Genomic DNA, 12,173 nt, shown 5'->3' on the forward strand with positions numbered 1-12,173 from the left:
AGCACTGGAGCACCAGGTGGGGAGACTTAGAGGCCAGTCAAGAGGGGACCAATAAGATGACTGTCAGGGTTAGTGAGACAGCACCATCTGAGGAGGAGGAGGAGGGAAAGAATGGGAAAAAAGGGGGGAAAGACCTGCTGATTGCATCTATTTGTGTCTTTTGTTTCCACTTTGAAACCGTCTTTTCAAAACGCTTAAAGAAAAAGGATGGATCACTCAAGTCAGTGCCTTAGGTTCTATGCAAGGGCTACTGGGAAACCAGCCTCAAAATCTTCCTTCACAGCTCATGTGATTCAGAGCAGCCTTATTTTCTCCTGATCCCCAACAAAGCCTCTTTAGAGGTCCAGAATAGATTTGTTGCCACCCTTAGTAGTGTTCGCCCACATTTTAAGCCCTATGAAGTCCTTGTGGTGTCTTCCTCATAGCACAACACCTTGCCTGGCTCAGGTTTTCCTCCTCATAGCTTGAGCTTCTTATATGGAAACAAGTGTAAATCAAGGGCACCTCTTATCCCCCCGTGCCCTGAATTAAAACGACATTACACTGACACATGCTCAAGTGACAGGATAACATACCTGATCACAGTAGATCACGTTATAACAAGACTTAAACAACATTCATCGACCTCATTTTTTGAAACAACCATTTGTCTCCATGGGTTTTAGCACAGTGCTTAAGTCATACTCCAGGACATGTTGAAATGAGGCACATAGCTCCACATTTCAGTAAGGCAAAGCCTAGAAGAGATGCTCTCCATGAGCTACTCTGCATCCGTGATCTGAATTTTTATTCTCAAAGTGCACTGTAACATATCAACACTGTGTAAACTGCCAAAAGGAACCACAGAGAGATCAAACAATTAAAACTATAAGGACGTGGAATTGTACAAATTAAAAATACCCACAATGCCATAGCTACTTACGACAACTTCTATGGTGGTGCTTCATACCAGATCTTCTCACTGAAATGCAGGACCCATAAATCAGTCTGTCCCCTCCAACAGAACTGAAGAGTGACACTGTCTTATGAATGGGGCATCCCCTGAAAGGGACCAATTGGTCTCATTTTCCAGCATTCCTCTATCAGAGTGTCACCTGTGCTCAGAGTGACCATTTGTTGCATGGGAAATGCTAGCAGGAGGCTCAGGGCTTTGGGCTGGCACGGTGATGATGCAGTACAATGGCAAAATGCTTACACTGGGAAATTTCTGCATGGGACAGGGCTGGCCTTGTCCCCACTTGCCCCAATGGCCATGCAATCCCTCCTCACAGAAACCAAAACCGGTTGCTCAGCCCAAACCTCACTTTCTAGGGTGTTATAAACCACCTGAAAACAAACACAAAACCCCTTGAGGCACAGGAAAGACCAGCGAACCATAAAGACCAAGTGAAATAGTCCAGATTCAAATTAGCTACACTGAACAGTATATGGTCTGTGCAAAATCCTTCAGCTTTTTTGCTATTGGTAAAAGAAAAAAAAAAAGAAAAAAAAAAGAGGTGCATTTAAACTCTAGCACCTTTCCACAGTTTAATAAGTAAATGGCCTATATTAAATGGCTGGCAACACATGCACTCTCCTTGTTTTCCTTCCTTCTTAAATGTTTCCTGGCGTGGTGACAGGTAAAGCATAATACAGCTTGGCAATATGGCTTTTACATGGTGAAACAGCTCCTCCGTGCTACGCTAGAATACATATTACTGTGACAAGAGGCTTTATTTTGAATTATCTGCACATACTAAAAGCCACTGGGAAACTGAAGACGAGTTTAGTGAAAACTACATACAATTTTGTCACCACTGAGCAGAAAATTTTGGATGGAAATCATGGAGTGCGGGGCTTAATCACAGCTCCTTCTGGTTGGCACACGATGGAAGGCAGCCCCAGCCATTAAAAAATCACTTGGGAAAGGGGGATGATTATTCAGCATTAAAGATGTGTCTGTGGCACTGAATTGTTCAGATCACTTGGGGAAGTAAGTCATCTACTTTTCAACCTGACAGTGCTTTTTGATGAAAACAGTGCAGAGAGCTGGACAGAGCACTTACACAAAGCTGATAGATGAGATGGTTGGAGAGGATTTATCCTGTGGCAGGGGAGCTGGGAAGGACTAAAGCTGTGCTGACTTCTAAGCATGATGATGAGATGAGCAGGCTGTGCAATTATTTCCTAACATATATGTGAGAGCAGAGACCCACACAGGCTGCTCTCTTTGGAGGTAGTCTTCCCCTGAGCCATCCTTGCACCTCACAAAAGCATTTTTACTTGGCAGCTCTCTGAAATTTAGGAGCTGTTCTGCATTTCAAATTTAGGGAATATTTTGTATCTGGAAGGTGCTGTGAAACAAAGGTCTTACTTGCTCTGTGAGCTGAAGATAAAATGCTAAAGACATTCTGACTGCTACATGTTGGTGCTGGGAGATGAAGAAAATGACCAAGAGGAGAACAGAGAAATTTTTGAGCCAAAGAGTTGTTCTATTTCTCTCTCATATTTTATGGCCAGATAATATTGCTTTCTTTGGCCAGCCTAGGAAGGGTTTTACAATGGCCATCGCTCTGGTGTTGGATGCTTTTTTTAAATTTAAGAATTGTATTTATCTAATATTAAAATGAGAAAACCTCATATTTTCAGATTTTTTTTTAAATTGACTTGGAAAAATTCATGCTTGGGTCATTTTTACCATCCCACATCCACCAGAGGCCTCAGACAGCAATCTGACAAGGAGCTCTGAAGACCAAGAGAATGTAAGTGTCAGACTGAGCAGGGCCCAACGTAAAAAAAAAAAAAAAAAAAAAAGAATACCCTGCACAGGTGTATGGTGTATACCACCTCATTAAATGTGAAGACTGGTACCTTCACTGTCTCAGTTATCTCAGCCATTAAGGGATCTCATAGGGAGAAACCATCTCTCTGGTATCCCTAGTCTCAGCATAACCTATAACCTTCATAGAGCAGAGATGCAGGAAGCACTGCCAGAGGGAAAGCTGAGGCAACAAGTGACCACAAGCTTCAGACATTGCCTACCATTGACTACACAGCAACAACCCCAGCAAAAAGAACAACCAGCTAAGCTGGCTAACCAGATGTAAATACTGGTGAATGAGGACAAATAAATGGAAAGCATGTTCTTTGCCATTACTGTTACATGAACTCCCTGTAACTCACGAGAAATGGGGACACCCCAAAATAAACTGTCAAAAATGAGGGGCAATGAGGGACTTGCAGTTACCTTGCCAGTTCCATCAGCTGCTTCTTATGACCTTCAAGTGAACAAGCAAATCCTCACCAGTTGCACTGCAACCTAGTTGCCTTCATCCATACTCCATACTATAAAGATGAGCTCTGACCATACTTTGAAGACAGGAAAATAGTCTGTCAACAGGCGAATTATTTCTGAGGCACTCGATTAATAATGTAGGACACCAATGATCTCGGAAAATTTTAACATCAGTGCTGTACTTAGCTGAACAGAACAGATGTTGACATCTTTGCTGCTGCTTCCTTGGCTGAAGACAGATGTTTGCAAGGTTAGATGGAAAAGGCAAGAGAGTGTGGCCACTCGGGAATCAGCGGAAAACACGTGCAGCTTCCTCATGTGGGAACTCAATCTGTATCCTGGGAAGTCTTTTAGATTATAATTGCTGCATAATTAAGTATGTGCCAGTGCCATTTCTTAGGAGCTGAGACAAGGAACATGCTCTTGATACTTGTATGAAGATGTCTGAATAGTCCTTGCGTGGCAGAGAAAGTAGAGTGTATTAGGGAAGAGCAATAAATACTTTCAACTGCTCTATTGGATTGGATTTTTGAAGGGTCCTCCTGTCTCAGATGCTAATGGAGTGGCTTAATTTTCCTTGAAATGGTCATAATAAATTCAGGAAAATGTAATTCACGGATGAGACATGATATCTGGTGTTGAAAAAATCCTAGGTATTCTTAATGTCTAAAAAGAGATTGTTCAGCCACAGATCAGCTGTGTAAAAAACATGACCTCTCTAATGCTTCCAAGTTCAAAATGATTTGCTGGGTAAGTGTCATTGGAGCAAGTTAAAGCTTCACAGTTTACTAAAAGATGTCTTTTGTATTCTGGTCCAAGTATGACTACACCAGAAATGCTTTCCTTACATCATCCGAAATATCAAATATAAGGCAAAATTTTGTTTCAAGCTTCACAAGGAGGAAAATTCTCTCCACCTACTATAATACAGAAACTACATAGTAAATCACCCTTCTGAAAGCACTGCATCCATTCCAATGTTTAAAGGCTTCTGTAAATCTCTCATTTCTTTCAGAGCATAAAGTACCCTATGTTACAGATGCTTTCACCTTGAGTGTTGAACAGGCAAAACATTTTTGGGGGTGAAGAGGTAGAAGCACATCCCATCCGATCCTGGGGTGCTGCTCTCAGAGCTGCTCCATCGACCACTCCCAAGAGAAACTCCAAAGCAAGCTTCTTCTTGTGGAAGGAAGACCTGCGCTTGTAGGTGTTCAGACATGATTAGACTTTTTCCAGGTACAGAAATTTTGCTGTGGTCAGTTGTCTTCTTTATAGTTTTGCTTTTATCAAACAGGGAAATTTTCCACACAGGTGCTTTACTACAGGCTCTAGAGAAGTCACTAAGAGCTTTCTCTATTTGTGCTGTGGGAGCAGAAGCTTTAATCACACTGCCCTTGGTTACATGGACAGGTGAGCTCAGGCTTTTAAGCATTAATGAGATAAAGTTGAGGAGGAGTTGGACAGCAAAAAAGGTTAAGGGGAACGGTCTTGACTTACTCAAAATCTTGAGGTAAAGGATGAATTTGGCAGGAAGCCAGAGCAAGTAATTTTCATGAGAAATAATCCTAAACAGAAAATGCATTCGTGCCCCCAGACTCCTCTGGCTCCTATGCTGAAACCAATAGGACCATTACAGCAAGGAAGGAGGTTAACAAGCAGCTCATTCCCTGGGCCAGCAGATACAAGGCAGAAACTGGCTGGAGGGAGCCCAGAGCTGCTCCTAGGCTATTGCCACAAGAGAATTACCTCGTCCTGCCACCACATGATTGAGAGAGGTTTGAAGAGGTTCACTGCTGTAGGATTAACGGCCTTTAAGTGCTAATTAGCTGATAACAAACTTGCTGTGGGATTAAACATGCATCATCCAGACCATGTGTCGTCTGATACACTTTCAGATGAAAAACCACCCCACCAGAGGTGCCATCTAAATACGAGGTGTTTGTGATGTTTGTTGTCATGTAGGTACTACTGAATGATTTGGGAAGGAACATATTTGAAAAATTTAAATCTTCTCAAATTATTAGGGAGAATTAGAAAACAAGGATTTTTTTTTTAAAGTAATTGCTATTATTAAATCTGCTCTTGTAAATCTGAACCAGTAATTACCTTCCATATACACAACTAACAAAATATGGTCCATCAGACCATGTCATCTACCATTATTTGTCTATCTTTATGTAACAATTTCATCATTTGATCAAATAATAGCAGATTCCACAATATGTCATTCAAGTATCCCCAGTTTATCTATAATGATTTTCCTCTTGTCAGCTCATTTCTTGAACCTTTGCTGAATCTGGTTTCAATGGTACTATAAACAATCATCATTGCATTGTAAAACTGGAAACTCTCCACTAAAATAGTGTTTTGATCTGGGTTGCCATAGTAATAAGTCTGTGCTCCCCTCTTTGGAGGCCTTGTTATATGAAGTATCTGTGATTTGCTCAGAATGGCCCCAGTTCATCTGTCAAAGTGGGTTTTTCCTTTTTTAAAATAATGATCTAGAAAATCCCACAGTGGCAACAAATATTTTACAACCATAACGAGAAACATTGTATCACTCAAGCTTTGTAAATCTATGCCATTATTGCATTAGAATAAATCACTTTCCTTAGGTATATTACTTAGAAATATGCAATTCTAATTTTAGAGTGTGTATTCAATAGGGGGTATTTATTTTTTATGTAAAGAGAATTATTAACTTTGACTTCAAAAATACATCACATGTCAGATTGTGTTTAGAGGCCCTGCAGCAAAAAGAAAAAACTGAAATTCTTTCTTATTTCTATCAAAATACTGCAAATATCCAGTCAGTTTCAGATTTAGTTACTCTATTCTATTCTTAAGCGCTGATTTTTATAATGAGATCAGATATTACCACAGATTTTACAGCTGTGTGCTCAGATAAATGATAGTCAGATTATATACTTGTAAAAATTAGAAGTCCTGAAAATCGATCAATGACACTATAGAAATATGTCACTACACATTGTTTTAAATAAAAATGCTCCGGTCAGTTACAGTGATTTGATACATGAACTACGATATTTCCTCCTGCAGGAATGAGAGTAAACAAACACTACATCAAGGAGCTGGTGACAGACTCCTCGGCAAGAAGCGAGGACGGAGCTCATATTTTACCTAAGACAAATGGTTAAGTTGGTTACTTTATGTAAGCTGCTACCAGCTACAGGATTACTTCATGTAACTCACTGTCAGTTACTGCCTCGTAATGCCTGACAAGGGAATATTAAAATCATCAGTGGGAGAAAGTACGGGAAGAATCCATCTGCATTCAATGAATTCTAATTAAAAAGTAATTACCGTCGTGTGAAGAATCTGCCGGCCCCAGCCCCTGGCCCTCCCCTCACACACTGGACTTGGGTAAACAGTCAGGAAGGCAAGTGGCAGTGCATATGCAGATTTCCTTACATTTTGCTGGTGACTTAGTTCTGAGTAGCACCAGATCATGGGATGTCTTCAGAAATAGTTTTATATCATTTTGCCAGGTAGATCCCCAGAAGACACCATGGGGGCAGAGGTGCTACACATCTTCTGTTATAATTGACCTGGGCTTTGAGATTTCTCTGTCATGATGTATCCCAGAATGGTGCATGATGGGAAGAAACTTGTTATTCCTCCAGCAGTGCCAAATGGACAAGATCAAGTAGACCTGGGACTTGAAAAAAAGGAAGAAATATTGACAGATAAGTAACCACTCCAGTAAATGACAGGCAGGCACAGGAAGCCTGATTTCCTTGGGGTTCAGGGGTAATCTATTAACCTTAAAAAATTTCAGTGCGAATTTAATGGATTAAAAAAAAAGAAAGTAAAAACATCAGGTGCTTAATTGAAATCATTAGGTCTGTCTTGATTTCTTTTTCTCCCTGCAAGTTATTGGTGTGGGGAAAAAAACATCCACAACTAAAAGAGCAAGAAATAGCCTAGATTCAACCCAAATATTTTTTCATTGGATTATCAAAATTGTATCTACAATGCAGTTCAAGAACATTAAAGGTGTCATCTCAGAAGCTGTCATTTTTATGACACTGTGACTGGCATTGAAACAACTGTTTTGTGTTCCTTTGGATGGTAGCTAATCAACAGCTAGGGAAATGCTAGAAGCATTGTCTACAAGGCAGAATGGACTAATTAAGAGCACAATTTGTCCCTTGCAGCCACCATGCAATTTAGTAAAGTCAGTTCTAGCACAGCTTGCATGGCTGCAGTGCCCTAGAAGGGTTCTTCTGGGTGCTATGTACAAAAACATGTGCTCATCATCCAGGATGAAGTGCCAGTTCTCCACATCATTGTGGTCTAGATCAAAAGGAAATCAAATTCTGGATTCAGGTTCCATTGTAGATTTCTGTAACATCTATTTTGAGATGTTCTCACCCTTCCACCGTTGACAGACAGGATTTTTCTTGCACTGAGAGGTAGGCCTTCTCTTGGCCAAAAGAAGAACCAGAAGAAGATTCCTTGGAATTCTGTTGGTGTTTGGTTGAGACTCCAAATGATTACAAAAGCCATTCCTGCTATCACACTCATCCGTCACTGATGACTGATTGTATCGTCCAAGACTGTCTGGATCAGCCGTATCCAGAATCACAGCACAGCAACAGTAATATTATACATTGCCCTGGGCCCCCTGAACAAGTAGCTGGAACAGAGCGGGAAGTGGGATGAAAAGGCTGAATTCCTTCCACCCTGCAACTCTCTAAGCAGACTGTATTCCTGCTACGACCCACTCACATCTTCTTTTGCAGTACCAGCTTTAGGAAAAAGCTTAGAGAAAAAAATGTGGGACAAAATGGAAAAGGGGATAACACCTCCCCCCCACCCCCCGCCCGAAACACACTTTACAATGCAGTCCACCTCCAATTATTCTTAATCTACTTCTTCCTTGCTGCAGTTCAAATTGATTATTCTTTGGTCTGCACAGCCTTGAGAACAATTATTTATATGATTTGAACACAGGGTGCAGATTATTCCCTTCTTCCTTGCTATAATATTTCCATTTTTCTTTAAGACTGTTACACTCCCCTCAATCATTCTTTCTGCAAGTTATATTATGTCATACACTCAATCTTCCCAGTAGATTACATTTTCCCCTGGCTGTTCCTGTTGTTATCCTCTGGACAGATTCTCATTGATCAATCTCTTCTGGGGATTTGCCTGTTATCCTGCCAAATATAGTAAGAGTTGGGCCTAGATGTGAGGTATGTTGACAAAAGAGAGGGGTTTGTTGCTCATTGAGGTTGGCAGAGGCTCATAGGAGAGATGATGCAGGCTTGGGCCCACACATCCATATTACCAAGCATGGGGTTCAATTCTGGATCAATAGCCTTTGGCAAAATCCTAAAACATGTAAGTATATTCTTACCATGAAGTATAGGAGTAATTCATTAAATTCATAATATATAGATACAAGCTTACATTTGAATCTTTACAGGAACAAGGCACTACAAGATGTATTAAACAAACAAACAAACAAACAAAAAACGCCAAATTCTGCTGACCTTCTGTTGATGATTTTAATAATTTAAACTCAAAGCCTTTTCCCCTAGTTCCATTTACAGGTTAGCATAATTAAATTAAATTACCTTCTGATATTTTCTCTCAGTAAGTTACATGACACCTGATTCTCATTTAAACCATGCCTGCTTTTGGCTTGCTTTTGGTATGTAACAGGATGTGAATTAGGTACAATAAAATATATTCCCACTTAAATGTCCCCCTACTATGTCACAGTGATATATAATGTAGCATTAGAATAAATGAATGCTGCACCCTGATGTTTTAGATACAAGTGGATTTTCTAAGTTTTGGATCTAAGTGTGATCTAAAAGCAAATGTAGTTATATTTCCAGTAAAGCATTATTAGTCATAATGCCTTAATATACACTTTCATAAAATAGTAATGTAGATTTTTCAGTGCAGAATTTGGTTGCTTTGGCAATAGCAGGAGAGGAAATATTTTGGAGTCTGAAATATGCTTTAATACCTACTTGTTAATCATCAGTGTTAATTAACTTGTTAATTACAATGCTATATGGTCAGTTTTATGAGAGATCTCTCTTGACCTACTACACCCACACCTCCATCAGCTCAGACAGACACAGCATTACTTTCAGTGTTCTCATGCACTGGGGCAAGGTGGGGTAAAGGCGCGTACCAGTCTTACCCCATTTCTACCTCTTTTTCTTCACACCTAAAATCTCTTAATTATAACAGTGCAGAACATGGGGAAAGTGTATCGACTTGTTTAATTTAAAACAGGTTATGTGAACTATCTTTACAATAACTACTTGTTTCAATAATTTATAACTATGATGTTATACCTGACAAAATCATTCAGATAACTAGAGCAATGTGCACTTTAAGTTTAAAGTCAAGGTCTTCTTGCTCATTTTAATGACTTCTCTTGTGCACAAAGATATTAATATTCCTGTGAGCAAACATGGCACTGACTCATTAATCAATAAGAGCTGGCTCCTCTACATAATAACAATAGCTGTACTGGATAATTAACTTCTGTTCCATTGACTTTAGTTTGTACATAATTTCCAGTGGCTGACACTGGATAATAAAAAGCTTTCCAGCTGACAGGCGCCCTTTAAAATCCTTTTTACTAGTTTAGGAAAGTGATCCACGCCTACTGTTGTAAGTAAAATAAAGTGTAGGTGTCGGTGTGTCTCTGTGCCATATTTAAATGGTAGCAACTGGCAATAAATAAAAGACCTAATAAATATTGTAAGGCTTCAGCAAGTCTTGCTGTTAAATTGTAGCGAACTGAAAGATTTGCATTTTTCTGTCATGTAGTTATAGTCAGGCCAAAGATAAAGGCACATCTACAATTAAATGACTATTCTATATAACTGGCAGATTTCCTCAGTACAGACTGAGATAAGAAATGCAGATCTGCCTGCATCAGCCTTTTTCCTCAAAAATGTTTTTAATACTAGGTTAAGTACAGCAAAGGTAGCAATCCCAGAATCTCTACTGTATCCTTAGGATACTTGTGAGGAGTAAGGTGAGGTAGTGCATTGTCTGTGCTGAGATTAAAAATATATTTTTTTAAATATATATATATATTTTTAATCCAAGCATTCCAGTTACTCAATTTAGAGTATGTCTCTGCAGGGAGCTACAGTGATATCTTCCAGAGCCCCGTGGACTGTGGCACAGGGGCAGGAACATGAGACAGGGGCAGCAGGAAATTCCTGGTTCCCTCACAAAGAGCTGTGGCTTTTTTACTAGACCGACAGTTCCCTTGCTTCTATAACTGGGGATTTTTGTCCACCAGAGAGCTTTTCCTTATGCCTTCTTTTTAAAAAAAAAAAGAATAAAAAAATCAACACACACACAGGGAGTCAATTTGCTGTCATTAGCAGAGCAGATGGAGAGCGTAAAAGATAATGCAGAGAAGACTTGGAGTATTCAAAATCTATTCTTCTACTAAAATGTAAGAAAATTTTAGGGAAAAAAGGTCTCACATCAGTTCAAATTTTTTCATTTGACATTTTACATTTTTAAATTGTCCTGTCATCTAGAATACAGTGCAGCATTAAACAAACCACACGCACAAGTAGGTTCAAAAGCAAATTTGAAATGCTCTATTCCAGAAATATCAATCTGCCTGAAAAAAATTCATGAGTTTCTGCCACTATCCTATTTCTTTCTGCCTGACATGGGCTCTTGGGCAAGTCAGCCTGGCATTCTGCAGGGTTTCAGGTATGATGGAAATGCATTTTCTGATGGAAAAATTGTTCCACTGAGTTTTCTGCAGCTAGCTGTAGATATTAGCTCTGAAAAACCCTGCTTATAATCCAGCACAGAATAAGAAAGTTCATCATAATAGATGTTGCACAGCTTTTATCCATCAACCACTCTGTTTTTCAGATAGCTTCCTTTGTGACACTAGATGTTGCAGGGGCCAGAACCTCGGCTGTGAAATCAGCGCAGTTCACTGACACTAACTGAGCCACCACAATTTCCACCAGATGAAGATCATCCCTTAGATTGTGTGCTGATAAGCCATCCCCACAAATCTGAACATAAACCATGTGTGTAATATATCTGCTTTCAATTTCTAAGACCAAAATAGCTAACTCTATTAATAATACAAGACACCTCACACAGAAAATGTCTTGATTAAGCCTTAATTAAAATGCAAAAGCATTAGAAATAAAAAAAAAAACAACAACCTGGCAAGGAGAAAAATGCAGGCTTCTAAGTGAGTACTTATTCGCATTATACAGTATGCTCTCCAGCAGGAATAAAATATACTGCAAGACAATGGTCCATAAGCTTCTAAACAGAAGTGAAAACATTCTTGTGTTCAAAACTGTGGAAATGTCAATATTTCAAAAGGTAGTTTTACGGTTCATTCAAGCACTGATAAGAAATCATTACACTTTTTAAGAATATTGATGAATACAGAGAGGCATTAAATGGAGGGAAAGCCTTTTTTTGCAGTTCGTTAGTTTGTGCATGTCTAATTGACTCTTCAAGACTCTTTTGCATGAGTCACTAAACACAGTTTTAAACAGTCTATTTTTGTATCACTTCTAAGCACACTTTCCCATCTTACAGGAATTTCCTTTCCACATCTTTCCAACAAGTAATGTCAAGTTCCAGACAGAGCTTAATTCAGGAAATACCTGAGAAATCAACAATCAAATCATCTGTTTGTTTGTTTGTTTGTTTCCTACTACAACAGACTACCATGGAACTGATTTACTAGATTAGCCATCAGATTCTGAGTATGTGGGCCTCTGGACAAAGTGGGCTCACCTTTTTGTCTGTCCAGACAGCTCGTGAGGATTGCTTGTGAGAGAGTTGTTAGCTCCTGCTTCCTTTAACTCAGCATTAGGGAAAAAATAAATGTGTGACAACT

This window comes from Phasianus colchicus, chromosome 9, assembly GCF_987193195.1.
Source record: "Phasianus colchicus chromosome 9, bPhaCol1.hap1.1, whole genome shotgun sequence".
Taxonomy (NCBI): domain Eukaryota; kingdom Metazoa; phylum Chordata; class Aves; order Galliformes; family Phasianidae; genus Phasianus; species Phasianus colchicus.